A 7,323-nucleotide genomic window follows, 5' to 3' on the forward strand; every position below is an offset into this window, starting at 1 on the left:
TCAGAATATTAACTGCCTAATGTACATGTATAACAAAACAATTTACAAACAACAAATATTACCGAAATGAACCAACCACAACCACTAGACTACAGGTTCCTGACTTGATCCAAGGTTAATGTTATAAAAATATCTTGAAACGTGTGCTTATTCTTTTAAATTATTACTGATAACAAACTGTCATGGTATCAAAAGAATCTTTTCTATCTATAAGAGAAACGAGAACTATATTAAAGACGTCATTGCATTTCAAGTGCTACAAGAAAGTATGAAAGTTTTAATATAGACGACTGCATATATATAATCTACATATTTAGTTCTATTTATAAAACAAGGAGATGTCGTATGCCTCCCAACTAACAACAACAGAACAAGGATACTATATAAATAACCATAATGTTCAACGTTAGACGTCGACAAAATCGGTTTAACCCGCCATATGTATATGCACCTCTGTCCCAAGTCGGACAAAGTCATGTTATAGATATATCTTTGTGTAGTTATACATTTAGTTTGATGAACGATATTCTGACCCCTTGTGCTTTACATCTAGATGACATCTATTTTTTTCTCTTGGACCTATTCAGAACTTCTTGTATGGTGCTGACTACTTAATATTGAAAAACTGTATTGGTGACCCCTGTCTGATAGTTTTGTCTTTGTTGCTAATGTGATTGAATTTGACTGTTTTTATGACAGCTCCTTTTCCGCCTTTCACATAAATCATTAATGAAAACATCATTGCTCATGGAAAGCTGTAAAAGTCATCTTGATAACTAGCGAAACTATTCGTCAGGAAAAAAACCCGCACTGGTTTACGCCAAAAACATTGAATGACACCAGTTATGACATACAACGAATAACAACAATAAAAAATGAGAAGTCGTGGCTTGAAACAGGCACATAACGAATGTGGTCATAAAGTTCATCAAAAGAATCCTCTTTAATGTATTAATGTGTTGAAATGAAAGAATAAATATAGCCATGGAGTTTTAAAATAAAATTCTTGTTTTTATCCCAAACCAACTTATGATATTTGTTGATGATTAATTTTTATTGATTGTTGATTGCTTTATGTCCAGTGGCAAATATTTCACGATGGTTCTGGACAAGAACAAGTTAACAATAAATACAACAGGTACTAGTAGGTCTTTTAATAATAGAGGCCCATCCCGATGATGATCAGGGGGAATTTCGACTTCCACTGGAAAATAAAGGTATATAAGTAAGGGATACAAATTTTGCCATGCAACAAGAAGAGTTGTTGCAAGGGTTCTTAGCGTGCAGAGATCTTGTCACTCTCTTTACTCGAGGCATTGGATTAAACCTCGATACATACATTCTGACAGGACGTAGCTGCAAACTTGATACATCTTTCACAGCCAGACGGACACCCCACTTTAACAAGCTTTTTACTGCCGATCGGAACAGGACCAAGTGAGCATATTTCTATTCCCAACTCACCCTTTGGGCTTATGATATTTGTGATAGGGCCCCTTGTGATAGCATAACCGAGTTTTTTTTATTAGGTTTTGAATTTGACTACAACTTTCTGTACTTAAAAATGATTGAATTTGCAGTACTGTAAAATAATTAAATTTTCAGTACTGAAAAATGACTGAAATTTTCAGTACTGAAAATGACTGAAATTGTCAGTACTGAAAATGACTGAAATTTTCAGTACTGAAAAATGACTGAAATTTTCAGTACTGAAAAATGGCTGAAATTTTCGGTACTGAAAAATGGCTGAAATTTTCAGTACTGTAATCAACTTTTTCCCAACATTACTGAAAATGATATAAAAGGTAATGTACTGAATAGTGATGTTTCCTAAAAGTACTGTTTATATAGCGGCATGTAATGTACTGTTTAGTAATGTTTCCTAAAAGTACTGTTTATATAGCGGCATTTAATGTACTGATTAGTACTGTTTCCTAAAAGTACTGTTTTTATAGCGGCATTTAATGTACATGTAAACGCTAGTCAAATTGTTGGTAGTGTATACCTTTATATAGGAAGAGACCCCCCCGTGTTATTCCATTAATCTTCCAAATTTCGAATCATCATTAGCTATTCGGCTACCTCTCTATCAAAATTTCTATTCACCCTACTGTCATTTATTTGCCGCTGTGATCGAAATTTCGATTCATCATTATGCTATTCATCTTCCATTCTGATCGAAATGATATTTCAACATTATGCCATTCATCTACACTTTTTGTTAGAATTTTCTATCTACCCTTATACCATTTACAAACCTCTCTGATATAATTTACTATATATTTTTATGCCACTCATATACCTCTTTTACTTGACTCCTCGACGTAGACGCAGTCATGGTCATCGTCATTATACAGCACCTTCTCTGCATGATGTCTCTTTTAATGACTTGCTGCTATTTATACAAAAGCCGTTAGGTATTCATCACATTCGCACGAAACTTTATCCTCATCCTTTTCAAAACTTCATTCTCTGTTCAATTTATGTTTGGAATTCATTGTTACAAACACTCATTCAAACCAATAAAAACTTGAAACTATAATTTCAGATATTGCAAGTCACAGAATTTTCAAGCCAGTCCCCATTGGAAAAGATGAAAAAGAGAAAAGATCTTTTCACAATCTTTCCTTTGCCAACAAAGGTCTCGATGGTGTCAACTTAGGCAATATCCTTCATCATAAAATATTTCAATAGAAAATACCTCCTTATTTCAAAGACCAGTTTTCAATTTTCAAATACAAACACGTTTTGCAGGATCTCGATATTGACGGCCTCCTGATTGCACTTGTGGTAGTTCCCATTTAACATATGATCCTGCTGGCCACGTTATTACTGGTGACCTCAACATTGTTAATAAATAAAGGCAACAGTAGTATACCGCTGTTCAAAACTCATAAATCCATGGACAAAAAACAAAATCGGGGTAACAAACCAAAACCGAGCGAAACGCATTAAATATAAGAGGAGAACAACGACACAACACCGAAACGCAACACACACAGAAACGGATCAATCATCAGACAAACACCACGAGAATAACAAATATAACATGAAAACCAAATACATGAATTTGGGATAGACAAGTACCGTGCCACGTCTTATCTCAATAACTCAAAATAAGAGAAAACACAAACGACTTAACGTTAAAATGCAACACACAGAGAAACGAACAATAATATAACAATGACCATCTTCCTGACTTGGTACAGGACACTTTTAAAGGGGATTAAAAGTGGTGGGTTGAACCTGGTTTTATGGCATGCCAAACCTCGCACTTTAATGGCAAAGTTAAATATAACATTGAAATGACAACATAATATTACAGGACTACAATACAAATAAATAGGAGAACATATTAGACAAAGAAAAACATGATTAATAGATAACAAAAAGCATCAGGTTTAAAATTCAATACGCCAAAAACGCGCCTTGTCCACACAAGACTCACCAGTGACGCCCAGATATAAAAGATCGAAAGTGATAAAAGTAAAAAGTTGTACAGCACTGAAGATCAAAAGTTGAAAAGGTTTCGCCAAATACGGCATTGTTTTTATGCCCGGGGTAAGAACATTCTTATTATATAGAACAATTCATGCTATTGCAAACAGTAAATTTTATCAAATGAATATGAAAGAGATGTACACAAAGAAACTGAAGTATTAACTAATTACAGAAAACTAAACCTGAATACATAACGCCTAGATATAAAAGATCGAACGTGAAAAAGGTACAAAGTTCTACAGCACTGAAGATCAAAAGTTGAAAAGGTGTTGACAAACACGGCATTGTTTTTATGCACGGGATAAGAACATCCTTATTATATAGAACACTTAATGCTATTGCAAACAGTAAATTTTAACAAATGAATATGAAAGAGATATACATAATGAAACTGAAGTATTAACTAATTACAGAAAACAAAACCCAAGTTTATCACAAAATAGACACACATCCGAATCAGTCCAGGCGTCAACGTAATTAAAAAAATGTGACGTCACATACGATGGCGAAAAGGCAGAAACGTTATGCCACATTTGAATTTATGAAATTTAGAAACAGCATGACGTCACATATGAAAAACTATCATTCAAAAATGAGATAGAATTAGGATCGATTTAGAACAAAATACTGATAATTCATTTAAACAAAATGCATATTGCAATACTTAATAACACTTCTCTACGAAATGTGTTATCGAATAGTCCGAAATATCTTGAGCCTAAATCCATCAATTGGAAATACAACTTTAAAATTTTAATGGATTCAGTCGATGATTATGCCAGACAATGGGCTAAGCGCGAGAAGGCAGACGTAGACACTCTTTCGAAGCGGATTAAGGCAGTGAAGTCGTTGATACCAATCAGAATTAAGAAACTGAGTCGGTCTATCAATGCCAATGCTACGTCAAGTCCCAATTGTTGCAAAACACTTATCCTACCTCCATGACAAATATGTTGTTGTCCCCGCAGATAAAGCCCCAAACAACATTGTTTTTGTGTGTAAAACTCATTACATTAACTGCTTGCTAAACGAATTACTAGGTATTGACAATTCACTTGGAAACTCAACATATACCCTCACGACACTTACCAAAGAGGAAATCCTTTGGGATTTCAACCAAAGATGAATAACTGGATCTTCCATCACTGTATTGATACTTAAATTACATAAGTGTCCTTACAAACAAACGGTATATTGATGAATCTTCCAAGTGCCCCACGAAACCTCTCTAAATTATTAACCTATATTTTATCAGCAATCAAAGACGGGCTTCAAAGTTATTGTGATACTGCCTTTTATAGAGGTGTCAGATGTGGATACTTAAAAATTCCAAAGATCTTTTACACAAGTATTCAGCATATCAAACTAAAAGACAAATTGAAAGTGTTGGTATTGATTTGCTTCATTTAAAAGAATGGCAAACGTAGATACAAGTATCTTGTCTTAGGGAGGAATAAATCCTACTTTGTAAAGGATCACTCTGATTCAAACAAAAAATTCTCTGAAACCGATATTATCAAGATGCTTGATTTTTTGATTGACAACATATTTGTTACGTTTGGAGGAGGTGCTTTTCAACAGAATGTCGGCATTCCAATGGAACGAATTGTGCCCCTCTACTTGACGGCTTGTTTCTTTATTATTACGAGGCTGACTTCCTGCATGAACTTTTTAGGAAGAAATATCAGAAGTGTTAGCAATATCCTTTAACTCTACTTTCCGCTATATAGATGATGTTCTTTCACGAAATTATTTAAAATTTGGTGACTAACGTAGAACGCATCTGTCCCGACGAACTAGAGATAAAGGATACTACAAATACAGTTAAGTCGGCCTCGTATCTTGACTTATATCGAGAAATTGACAATGAGGGTCGGTTGAAAACATAACTTTACGACAAAAGAGACGATTTCAGCTTTCCAATTGTGAACTTTCAATTTCTAAGTAGCAACATTCCAGCAGCACCTGAATACGGGGTATATATCTCCCAATTGATACGATGTTCCCGTGCTTGCATTTCCTATTATGATTTTCTTATTAGAGGGTTGCTGCTCACAAGGAAGCTATTAAACCAAGAGTTCCAAAAGGTTAAATTGAAATCATCCCTTTGTATATTTTACGGACGCCATCACGAGTTGGTTGACCGTTATGAAATAACCGTTTCACAAATGATATCAGATATGTTCCTTACGTCGTAACTACAACCCCGTCCCTTTTCATGAATATGACCTACATAATTAGACTATTTACCAGATGTGTTATCAAATAAGCAACATGACGGGTGCCACATGTGGAGCAGGATCTGCTTACCCTTCCGGAGCATCTGAGATCACCCCTAGTTTTTGGTGGGGTTCATGTTGTTTATTCTGTAGTTTGCTATGTTGTGTAATTTGTAATATTGTTTGTCTGTTTTGTCTTTTTTTCATTTTTAGCATTGGCGTTGTCAGTTTTTTTTTTATTTATGAGTTCTTTTGGTATCTTTCGTCCCTCTTTTTATCCATCCTCATACTTGCATAAGTACTTTTTGGTCAATATTTGGATCACCATAATATTTGTTTTCACACTTCTTCATAACTAATACCAATGTCAATATCATTGACCTTCGTTTGACCATACAAGTAACGCTAAGTATGAACAGACCAATGTCTAAACAATATTTACTATTGATATAAAAAAATTAAAAAAGGGTGATTTTTTTGTCGAGCCTGAAATTTTCGTTGCAGAAAGCTCGACATAGGGATAGTGATCCAGCGGAGTTGGCTAACTTCTTAAAAGCTTTATATTTTAGAAGGTGGTAGACCTGGGTACTTCATACTTTTTATAAAGATGTCTCATGTGACAAACTTTCCGTCAATCACATGTCCAATGTCCTTGACCTCATTTGCATGGTTCAGTGACTACTTGAAAAAAAGGTAAAGATTTTTTGTAATGTTAAATTCTTTCTTATTATAAGTAATAGAATAACTATGTTTGGTATGTGCAAACCTTGCAAGGTCCTCGTGCCCGTCAGCCAGTTTTTACTTAACCTCGACCCCATTTCATGGATCAATGAACAAGGTTGAGTTTTGGTGGTCAAGTCCATATGTCAGATACAATAAGCAATAGGTCTAGTATGTTCGTTGTATGGAAGGACTGTTAGGTGTACATGTCCAACTGACAGGTGTCACCTGACCTTGACCTCATTTTCATGGTTCAGTAGTTATAATTAAGTTTTTGAGTTTTGGTCTTTTTTTCTAATACTATATGCACTAGGTCAAATATAATTGATATATGGAAATATTTTATGATCTATATGTCAGTCGTGCAGGTTTTATTTGACCTTGACCTCATTTTCACGGTTCATTGCTCAGTGTAAAGATTTTGTGGTTTGATCTGTTTTTCTTATACTATAAGCAATAGGTCAACTATATTTGTTGTATTGAAGAATTGTTTGCTGTATATGTTTGCCTGGCATGGTTCATCTGACCTTGACCTGTTCACACATCAGTAAATATGAAAGTAGTTTGATGTGACTGTCTTACAAGTGAAAGGTTTGGCTAGCTATTAACCAGGTTTTTACATAAGAAAATGCCTTTACCAAGTCAGGAATATGACAGTTGTTATCCATTCTGCTGATGTGTTTGAGCCTTTGGAATTTGCCATTAGATTGGTACTTTCTGTTTTGAATTTGCTATTGTATTGGTACTTTCTGTTTTGAATTTGCCATTAGATTGGTACTTTGTTTTGAATTTTTCATTAGATTGGTACTTTCTGTTTTGAATTTTCCTTAGGGTTCTGTATTTTTGTGATTCTACTTTTAGCAAATTACTTTGAGGTCAGAAG

Source organism: Mytilus trossulus, chromosome 7 (assembly GCF_036588685.1).
Source record: "Mytilus trossulus isolate FHL-02 chromosome 7, PNRI_Mtr1.1.1.hap1, whole genome shotgun sequence".
Taxonomy (NCBI): Eukaryota; Metazoa; Mollusca; class Bivalvia; order Mytilida; family Mytilidae; genus Mytilus; species Mytilus trossulus.